This window comes from Nyctereutes procyonoides, unplaced genomic scaffold (genome assembly GCF_905146905.1).
Source record: "Nyctereutes procyonoides isolate TBG_1078 unplaced genomic scaffold, NYPRO_anot_genome, whole genome shotgun sequence".
NCBI classification, from domain to species: domain Eukaryota; kingdom Metazoa; phylum Chordata; class Mammalia; order Carnivora; family Canidae; genus Nyctereutes; species Nyctereutes procyonoides.
In genome coordinates this window covers 29,282,891-29,294,338 of record NW_026575044.1, presented here as the reverse complement: position 1 = coordinate 29,294,338, position 11,448 = coordinate 29,282,891, and the positions used below count along the sequence as shown (strand labels likewise).

General features: G+C 36.7%; 1 pseudogene; it reads right to left on the bottom strand.

Annotated features, from left to right (window-relative positions):
- Positions 1–726: 726 nt before the first annotated feature.
- The window catches only part of LOC129508646 (elongation factor 2-like), a 30,985-nt pseudogene continuing 20,263 nt past the window's right edge, over positions 727–11,448 (bottom strand).

The following is an 11,448-nucleotide window of genomic DNA, read 5'->3' as shown; positions in this document are numbered from 1 at the left end:
CTTAAAAAAAAAAAAAAAAAAGGAAAGAAAGAAAACATTTACAAATCATGTACTGGTAAAAAATCTAGTGTCTGAAATACATACATAAAGAATTCCTGCAACTCAAGACTAAAAAAAGAAAAGACAACCCAATTTAAAAATTGCAATGGATTTAAACAGACATTTCTCCAAAGATAGACAAATGCACACTTAAAGATCTTCCCATGACAAGTCATTAGAGAAATGCAAACCAAAACCACAATGAAACGTCACTTCACAGCCGCTAGGGATGGCTATAATAATTTTAAAAAACAACCAAAAAACAAAAACAAAAACAAAACCCAGACTATAACAGGCTTTGACAAGGGAAAAACTGGAATCCTCACATACTGCTATTTGGAATGTAAAATACTGTAGCTGCTATGGGGGAAAAAAATGGCAATTACTCAGAAAGTTAAACATCAAGTTACCAAATGACCCAGCAATTCCAGTCCTATGTGTATACCCAACAGGAATAAAAACATATGCCCCCATAAAAACTTGTACTCAAATACTAAGAACGTTATTCATGAGAGCCCCAAAGAGGAAACACAAATATCCATCTAGTGACGAATGTATAAACAATATGTGGAATATGCATACAACGTTAATACTATTCAGCCATAAAATGGAACCTTGAAATTCCAAAACCAGAAGTTTTTCTAGTTTAATAGAAGACAGACGCACAAAGCCAACTATTCCACAGATTCATTCATATGCAATGTCCAGAACGGTGTCCCATCCGGCCTCTCCCAGCCTTCCCGGGCAAATAAATCCCGGCTCTGAGGGCATTTCTGTTACCTCTGAAATCTTGAGATAAATACTGAAAGAAACGACCACAGGGCTTATGCTGAGTGACGGCACCGAGCGGGGCGCGGAAAGCTGACAGGCCGTGCCACACAGGGCTCCAGCACTCGGCCAACGCCCTGAGACGGCCGCCATTGCTCGCGGCTGCTCAGGCCCCTGAAAGCGGGGCGTGGGAGCTGCCGGGAGCCCCGCCCACAATTTGTCCAGGAAGTCACGTGGGGCTGAGAGGCCCTCGTACAGGGCTTTGCGCTTGCGCGACTCCACTGTGCTTGGGCTGGGGCGGCCGCTGTGGTCCACGGGGTCCCCGACAGCATCTGCCGGTTGCCAAGCATGCAGTTGGGGGAGGCTTGGCCTCCACTCAGGTCAGCAGTAAAGCAAAGGACTCCTTGAGGAGCAATAGGCCTTCACGATACACATGGAAGTGCCAGCCACCTGGGACTCCTCGAACACGTGGCCCTCCTTCCTGTTGAAGACACTGTAGAGGCCGCCAGCCAGTTCCTCCAGCCGCTGAAGCTCCGCCGGGTGGATAGGCTGGTGCCGGCTGTCCATGTGCTGCAGCAGAGACGGTGCCACCGGTGGGGTGGTCGGGATGGTGTCCTTGTACAGCGCCACATCGCAGAAGTCAAAGCCCACGCCTCGCACGTTCTCCTGGCATGGCAGCCCCACTGGCATCCAGCCACCGTGGTCTCCTTGACTTTGCCGAGGTACTGTGCAGTGATGTTGAAGATGTTGGGCCGAGGCCATCAGGCCAAGAACACCAACCGGATCCGGTGGGTCTAGGCAGGGTACCGCTACTTCAATTACTGGCGGCTCCACACCTCAACCCGGTTGCAGTCCTCTGCCAGGTGGTCCGGGAGGGGCCACACCCTCAGGTACAGCAGAGTGTATCTATTTGGAGCTTTGGGATAGGCAGAGCACCTTTGACTCTAGGTCGGATTTCTTGATGGGAAGGCAGGTGTGGTCCTTCCTCCTTCAGATTCTTTAGGCAGGTCCCCAAACGCAGCTAGCTCACTGGCACTCGCGATTGGGTGCTCCCAGGACTCACTGTTCAATGATGCACTGTGCCGTGGGGTCCGTCTTGGCTAGCTGCCTCGGCCCCTCCACCAGCCTGGGCAGGTCTGCAGGGTTCTTGGCCTCCACTGCGAAGGTGATGACAGGCCTTACCCTGAACTTCATCAACTGCATGTTGTGGGTGTCCTCCAGGGTGGTTGTGGTACCCGTTTTCAGCAGAAAGTAGTCAACACACACCAGTCCTGTGATATCCCTACCAAGGCACATAGGGGCTGGGTGGATGGGGAATAAAGAGTGGCTGGTAATGGTATAGGGCTTCTTTTAGAGGTTATGCAAGTATTCTAGAATTAAATACCATTGATAGTCACGCAACTTTGTGATTATATTAAAAACACTGAATTGTACACTTTAAAGAGGTGAATTTTATGATATGTGAGTATAAGTTTTTAAAAGTTAAACAGTATTACCCAGAACAGTTGAGTAAATCTCTGCTTCAAATGGGTCTGATTTGACAGTCTAGTCCATTTTATTTTATCTATGATATCTCAAGGGAAATTTGTAATTTTAAATAATTATACTAAACAAAATTATTTAAATTATATTTAAATATTTTAAATACATTTATATTTAATCATTTTAATGTTTCAATATATGATTAATCATATATTTTATATATTATGTAAATATATAATTTAAATATTTTAATATATTTAATATGTAATTAAATTATATATTTAAAAATAATTTAAATAATTATATCAGAAAAGATCTAAAAAATAGTTATCTCAGCATCCAAATTAAGAATATGTGGAAAAACAGGGATCCCTGGGTGGCGCAGCGGTTTGGCGCCTGCCTTTGGCCCAGGGCACGATCCTGGAGACCCGGGATCGAATCCCACATCGGGCTCCCGGTGCATGGAGCCTGCTTCTCCCTCTGCCTGTGTCTCTGCCTCTCTCTCTCACTCTCCCTCTCTCTCACTGTGTGCCTATCATAAATAAATAATAAATTTTAAAAAAAAGATAAAAAAATATGTGGAAAAACAAACCCAAAGAAAGTAGAAGGAAGAGAAGCGGTAATAATATCTGAAATTAATAAAATAGAAAACAGACCAACAACAACAACAAACTCTAGAGATAATTAAAAAGATCAGAAATTACCACTTTGAAAAGTTTGGCACAAATTGAACACATCTGGCAAAACTGATTAACAAGGCAGAAGAAACAGAAAAAAAATACAATATTATGAATATAAAGTAGGAATAACTGCATGTAAAGTAAAAGGTATTAGCAGTGTTGTGTCAATATATTTAAGATTTAACCAAATGAACAAATTCTTAAAAGAAAAAACTGTAACTTGCCAATAGTAAATTAAGAATAAACAGAAAGCCTAAGTAGTCCTATAACCAATAACTTATATCAATAGTGTTTCTCTAAAAATTAAGTCATAAGTTCACTAAAACATTCAAGAAAATTAATTAAAATATATTTTTTTCAGAGAATAGAAAATGAAGAAACATTCTTCCAATCCAGTTGTGAAGTTATAAATACCTTGCTAACAAAACTGGACTAAAAAAAAGGTAAGTAAACAAATTTAGGGACCAATGTTATTCCAGAGCATAGATGCAAAAATCCTAAACAAATAACTATTAAATCCAGCAATATATTAAAAAAATTTTTTACAGTAAGTTAATTCTGTCCCATGAATGAAAAGTTTAACAACTGAAAATCTGTTTATGCAACTCATTAAATTTAAAGGTTAAAGAAGAAAAATTTAATCACAGAAAAATTTCAGTAGGTATAGAAAAAACATTCATAAAATTCAATACATGTTCATAATTTATAGTACGTTATAATCTCAAAATACCATTATGTTTAATGGTGAAACATTAAAAATATCATTTTAAAAACCAGGAACAGGGATCCCTGGGTGGCGCAGCGGTTTGGCGCCTGCCTTTGGCCCAGGGTGCGATCCTGGAGACCCGGGATCGAATCCCACGTCGGGCTCCCGGTGTGTGGAGCCTGCTTCTCCCTCTGCCTGTGTCTCTGCCTCTCTCTCATTCTCTCTGTGTGACTATCATAAATAAATAAAAATTTAAAAATTTAAAAAAATAAAAAAAATAAAAATCAGGAACAAGAAGATAAATGTTCATATTTTTATTGTTTCATTTAACAGAGTTCTAAAGGATCTAGACTTAGCAATAGAAGAGAGAAAGTGATAAAATTATAATGGGAAGAAAGTGAAAAAACAAACCTCATTATTTTCAGATGATCTAAGTTATTAGTGAATTAATAAGAGTTAAAATTGTAATATGATTAAACATATAAAACTATATATATATATAGCATTAGTTTTATGTATAATACACAAAGCTAAATGTGTTTTAGGAGAGGTGAGAAAACTCAGGGTTCTATTTCTTAATGTTGGTTATTAGTGCACAGATACTCATTTTTATCAATATTCTTCATACTTTACATATATATTACAGATATATTTTTTTAATTTTTATTTATTTATGATAGTCACACAGAGAGAGAGAGAGAGAGAGAGGCAGAGACATAGGCAGAGGGAGAAGCAGGCTCCATGCACCGGGAGCCTGATGTGGGATTCGATCCCGGGTCTCCAGGATCGCGCCCTGGGCCAAAGGCAGGCGCCAAACCGCTGCGCCACCCAGGGATCCCCTATTACAGATATTTTTAACGTATGAAATATTTCCTATTCCAACAAATAAGGCACTAATTTAAAAAAAAAAAAGTAATACAGCCTCTGCCTGTAATATGGAAAAGATACATTGTGAAATACAATAAATAGAAAAACTAATGCAGTATCAATATTATAATTCAAATAAATATGTGATACTGCCATGAAATGCAGTTTTGTATTTACTAAAAATATTGCCTAAAAAAATCACATTACCTGCAATAAGTTTGTAAAAAGATGCTGTTAATTATAGTAGAAATTATTCTCCCAGAGCTATTTGTAAATATGAGTCATCTGAAAAACTGTTGGTCAGCATGCTCTAATATATGGCTGTGGCTATACAGAACAGTTTGGAAACATTTGATAATTTGTTTAATTATTTCAGCTGAGAGCACAGAACAATTATCCAATTTTCTATGTTTATAGTATAAGAATTTTGATATGACCATAGTAGTTTCATGATGATTGACACAACATAAGAAAAACATCATTTTTGATGTTAAGAAAAGTTTTATGCTGAATATCATCTTGTAGAAGTTAATAAATAAGACCTCACACTGTGTTCCTGTGATATTAATGACAGAGTTAATGACAAACATTTTCAAAGGTTGGTACATAATTAGGTTCAGTACATCATTCAGTAAAGCTTGCTTTGGGCTTAAAAGTTTGAAATTTGCCAAGACAGCAATAAATACTGAGGTCTGATAAATTTCTGTAGTTTGAACATAGACATCTCAATGCTTTAATGAGCTGAATGTATTTTATAGGGGTTGGCTGGTTTACACAGAGGATGGGGAGCTTAATAATGGTATGACGCCAAAGAGATAGAAGGTAATTTTAACTGGTAATCAGTATTTATGCCAGCATTACGAATATTAGTTCTAATGTCATTTAATTACAAAATTCTAAACTTATTAAGCAGATACCAAAAACAATTTATCATATTATTTTCCAACTCCTATGCATGTACAGAAATAATCTGTATCATAGAATACTCATATTCTATCAAATAATGTGGTATGTGGTTATATTTGTGTTGTCCATTATATAGACTAAATACAGGTGGCCTGCCTTTTTTAATATGATTAACTTTCTCCTGATGTACCACACATAGGATTTTTTGGCTGGCAAACCAGTGTAGACTGGTCACGTTCTATTACAATACAAAATATAGACTTTATCAGGTCTTTCAAAGAGAAACTATCAGCTTGGATCTCAAAAGTCTTGAAACAAATTAGTTTTTAATTAACACTATAATCCAAAATGTTTAAAAAGTTCTTTTCAAGTATTTAAACAAAAGATATGTACAAGTGTGATTTGATTATCTTCTTTCCAAATTGTGTCTTTGGGAAAATTGTTTTAAATGAATGACCTGGCCCATATTTCTTTTTTTTTTAAGATTTTATTTATTTATTCATGATAGACAGAGAGAGAGAGAGAGAGAGAGGCAGAGACAGAGGGAGAAGCAGGCTCCATGCCAGGAGCCCAACATGGGACTCGATCCCGGGACTCCAGGACTGCACCCTGGGCCAAAGGCAGGCGCTAAACCACTGAGCCACCCAGGGATTTCCCCCCCCCCCCAGCCCATATTTCTAATATGAGATTAAAATCAATTTCCAAAACAAATTTTTTTTCTTAAACTGCAATACATAAGCTCTGTGACAATTAAATGCCATGATTTTTCTCAACTAATATTGGTAGAGTGAATAAAGAGCTAAAAACCAAAGTTATTGAAATACTGTGAAAGTAAATGTGGTGATGAGTACTAAAATCCTACCCAAGATTGGTAATCCTATATGAAATCCCTTGTGTAATATCCTCAACCATGTTTGAAATTACTAAATGATTGCTTTCTTTTGTAACCCCAAATAAAATTGTGGTAGCCGGATTAAAATAATGGTCCCAATAGGTTTTTCCTCCCGGTATTCACCTTCCTTTCAGTGTGACTTTGCAGCATTCATCACCAAAAGATGGTGGTGAACTTTAGCTTTAACCCATATCATTGACTCTGGGCTGATCCTGTGACATGACCTGCTTTGGCCAATAAAATAAAATAAATTATAGTGTGCCAATTTTGAACCTTGGCCTCAAGAAGCCTTGTGAGCTTCTGTTCCTCCTCTCAAGCCATGAGATCAAAGCTGCTGGAGGACTATGAGAGACACCATGCAGAGATGAATCAGCCCAGTTTTCCCAGCCATAGGCCTGTGAAAGATCAAACCCCAAATGAGTGAAATTAGTAGTGGTGATTAGTTGACCTGTGGCTTATGCAGATACATGAGTGAGCCATCCTGAGCCCACCTGAGATTAGCAGAACTATCCAGCATACTCCTGCATAAGTGAACTAAAATGAATGTTTATAATGCTATATGCACCTGCATTTTTTGGTTGGTTATTATGTAGCATTCATGCAACAATGGATAACTTGACTATCAATGAACTACAAAGACTTGTTCCCAGTACTCAAGGCAAAATTCTATACCAAGGATTGGCAAATGTTTTCTATAAAGGACCAGATAGTAAAAATTTTAGGTTTTGTGGGCCACATGCAATCTCTGTTGCATATTCCTCTTTCCTTTTTCTTTTGTTTTTCCTTCTGTTTTCCTTTTTATTACAATGCTTTACAAATATAAAACCATTTTTAGCATTGAGGCTGTAGAAAAAGGGCTGCTGTTCAAATTTGGCCCATGGGCTATAATTTGCTGACCTCTGCTCTATATCATGCAAAGACATCAATGCAAAGTCAGAATGCAAAGTAATGAAATAAATCTAATACAGTTTTAAAGATAGAATTATCAAAGTATTTTTCATTATTAATTTTGTGTTTATCTTCAATGGGTGCTGGTATAATTTTCATACCTAGCAGTTGTTATCAACCAGACAATTTCAAGCAATCAGTGGAGTAGAGTTGAGATATATGTGATTGGCTCACATGAGCCAGTAAGAGCTGTCTCTGCTGTACTACTTATATATTATATTGCCTATACTTTAGTTCAGTGGTAATTATAAAATAAATTGATTATAATCCAGACAAGGGTTTTCCTTAAACTGATTATTCCTTTCACTTACCTCACCTTCCTGGTCCCAGTAAGTTTGGTTGTGTAACCCTTTGTCCTGGAGAAGACTACTATCTTTGCAGCTATCTTCTATGATTTATTTAATTGCACTTACCAATGACCTAGTTTCAAAGAAAATCACTTAATGATAAACTTACTTTTCTTGGCTTGATCACCTCCAATGTGAGAACAGGAAATTGTCTTACTTTCAGGCATGGTTTTTATAATATTTTGAAACCTAGTTAGAAAGAAAAATATTTAAATGTTATGAATCAAAAGTAGTATACATTTAATTAGACTAAAATTGTCCATTCAAGAACTGATCATTCTACTTCTCAATATAAATATATAAAAATCAATACTAAATTATGTTAAAAATGTAAGGAAATCTGACAGTATACTCTTCTATACTCTTCCAATGAGAACTATTATGATCCTTTTGGGGAACACCAACTATAAAAGTCCTCATAAAAGGATCTTAAATCCTCTGTTTTGCTTGCAACTTAAATAGGCATCTTGCCTGGGGACTAGATTTTATTTAGCATTTGTCATTGTAACTGTGGACTATAAGCCTTATCTCTATAAGAGATTCTGGAACCTATAATGGTTCATTTTCTATGATAAGGTTAAACTTTATCATCATTTCTTCTTTGCTTTTCCTTCGGTTCTTTTTTTTAAACATTTTATGATAGAGAAAGTCAAATACATACAAAGGTAAGAGAAAGTATAATGCATCTATGGGTCCTTTTAACTAATGGCCAGTATGAATTCTATATCCCCACCTACTACCCTGTCTAACCTACCCTTGATCATAGTTAGGCAAATCTCAAATGTTGAAGTATTGCATTTGTAAATATTTGAAGATTTTTTAAAAACATAGCAATAATACCACTAAACATATTTAGCATTTGCATTTCTTTCATTGTCTTATATTTTTTCCTGTTTTTGAAAGTTTTTTGGAATAATGTTACAAGTATAACATTCAACCTAAATGTCTTAATTCTCTTTAATCTGTAAGTTTTCTTTTTAATTCTCTTTATGAGGTTTATTTTCTCTCCAATTTATCAATATAGAAATCAAATATTTTGTCCTATAGAGTTTTGACATTGCTGACAACATCCCTATATTTAACAAGTTATTCTGCCATAATTCTATAAATCAATATTTATTAGAAATTTAAGCTACTTAACGGAAAGACAGCAATTCTATAACATAGAATAGCTACCTCTTTTAATTTGTTGACCTAAAACATCATAGAGTTTACAGATTATAAATAATCTAGTTTTTTTAAAATTTTACAAATAAGGAAATCCTTACTGAAATGAGCAAATTCATTCAGTATAAAAGGATAGCTTAGGGATGAGTGCTATGAAAGAATACCCAATCCCAAGTCCAGCTCCTTTGAATAAGTCAGTCTACTTTATTAAGACTAACTTATTAAAAGAAAGGAAGCTATCTAAAAGTACATAATTAAATTTTACTGTAAAGCAATATTTAATTTTTTAATTCAATGATGATTGTAGTTGAAACATAGAGTTATATTTTCTATACAAAATTACAGAAAAATATAAGAAAATTTGTTATACTGATGTAGAACTTGATAAATACTCTTACAAATTACTACTAAAAATATGGTTAAAATGTATTTTTTAAATATTCATGAAAGCATCTCGAACTACGTAGAAATAGGAATAAATACCTGGGCCAAGATCTAGTAGAACATAGAAATCTACAGAAGTGAGACCAGCATGTAAGGCTACTTTTCCCAAGGGCAATATCTGATGTGAGACAGGCAGCTGAGAGGCTAGACAGTACTTGTAATGCCACACAAAACTTTGGAAACAAAAGATACAATCTAAATTCTGTAGTGTAGGTGCCCTGGAAAATTAACTCATTCCTAGAAATGAGATGCCAGAAGTTTGTATTTTAAGCAATAGAATGAAACAGAAGTAAAGTCAATGTGAGGACTGCCCAGGGACTGAAGCCCAGTCACAGATCATCTGGATGACTCAGAAGCTTTAACAAAGAAAGTAATTCTCGTGATTCTTGCCTAGTATAAAGTTGAAGGTAACCCCACACATAAAGAGACTAGATAATAGAAATCACCAAAAGAGGAAAGATAACAGAAACTGACCCAAAGATACCCCAGATAATGAACTTACCAGATATAAACCACCTATGTTTAAGATGTTTATAAATATAACATCACATTTTAAAATTCCAGAAATAAAAATTATGAACATTGATACTGCAGATTTGATAAGTCTGTCAGGAGTATATGAACTGCAAACTGCTATACCTGCAATTCTAAACTCACTAGTAAACTTAAAAAGCAGGTGTGACAAAGCTGAAGAAAGAATTAGTAGAACAAGTTCAGAAAAAAAAAAAAGATCTTGAATGAAGCATGCAGTAATAGAAAGATGAAAAATACAAAAGCAAGCATAAAAGTCTTGACCTCGGCTTTCAGAAAGATGAGTGAGTGTATTTATCCCTATTCCTTCCCCTAAGTGTAATAAAGACCTAAAACAAAAGGTGGAGCGATGGAAGGAAGAAGGCAGCCTGAATATGCACCTTGGAACCAGAAGAACAATGAGGTGAGTTTCTAAGATTTTTTTTTAATTTTTTTAATTTTTATTTTATTTATTTATTTATTTTTTAATTTTTATTTTATTTATGATAGTCACAGAGAGAGAGAGAGAGAGGCAGAGACACAGGCAGAGGGAGAAGCAGGCTCCATGCACCGGGAGCCCGACGTGGGAATCGATCCTGGGTCTCCAGGATCGCGCTCTGGGCCAAAGGCAGGCGCCAAACCGGTGCGCCACCCAGGGATCCCTAGTTTCTAAGATTTTTAGTGTCATATATCCTAACTTGAAGTTGCAGAAATCAGCAACTCGGAAATGCCAGTGGGTGCAGATCAAATAAATCTCCAACAGAAGCCTGCTCTCTCTAGTCAGGGGACCAGGAAAAGAGCAACTGAGCAAGAGAGAATGCATTTAGACATTAACCTCTCTACTCCACCCAAACACCAGAGAAAAAACTGTGCCCCCTCCCCCCCAAAAGTGCTGTGAGGAGCCTAGACTATTTCCATCCTTGGTAGGTGGTTACAAGGCACCCCAGTCTTCCTGTAGGGGCGATGTCAGAAGTCAAATAGGAATGCAGAACTTTCATCCCACTGGTTGGAGTCAAGCCTTTCCCCATTCATTGTCAATGAATACTGTGTGGGGAGCCTGGACTTCCACACATCCCAACAGCAATAATGAAGTACTGGGGTAGAGTACAAGGATTCTTAATGGTGAATCACAACTCTAACCATAATCCAGCAGGCACGAGGCTACACCCTCTACATGGGTTCAGTGGAGATCACATAGGAAGCAATAACTAAGCACTCCTACCTCTCCCAGCTAAGAAGTCAGTGGAGGCCTAACAGGGAGCTAGAACCCCTATCTCTGCCCAGCAATAAGAAGTGGAAATTGAACCACAGTGACCTATCTATATACCTACCAAAATGGCTAAAACAAAATAAACAAAAAAAGTTTTTAACACCCAACATTTGCAAAGATGTGGAGGAACTAGGTCACCTATACATTGCTGATTAGAATATAAAATAATAAAGCTACTTAGGAAAATAGTTTGGCAATTCTTAAAACTAAAAATGGACTTGCAGATATGACCTAGCAGTTGCACTCTTGAACGTATATCCAAGAGAAATAAAAACTTACTCTCACTCAGAAGCTTGTATGTAATATTCTTAGAAGCATTGTTTATACTAGCTAAAACTCGACACTAACATGCAAAAGAATGAAATGGACCACTTTCTTACACCATACATTAAAAAATGTTCAAATGGATTAAAGACTTCAAT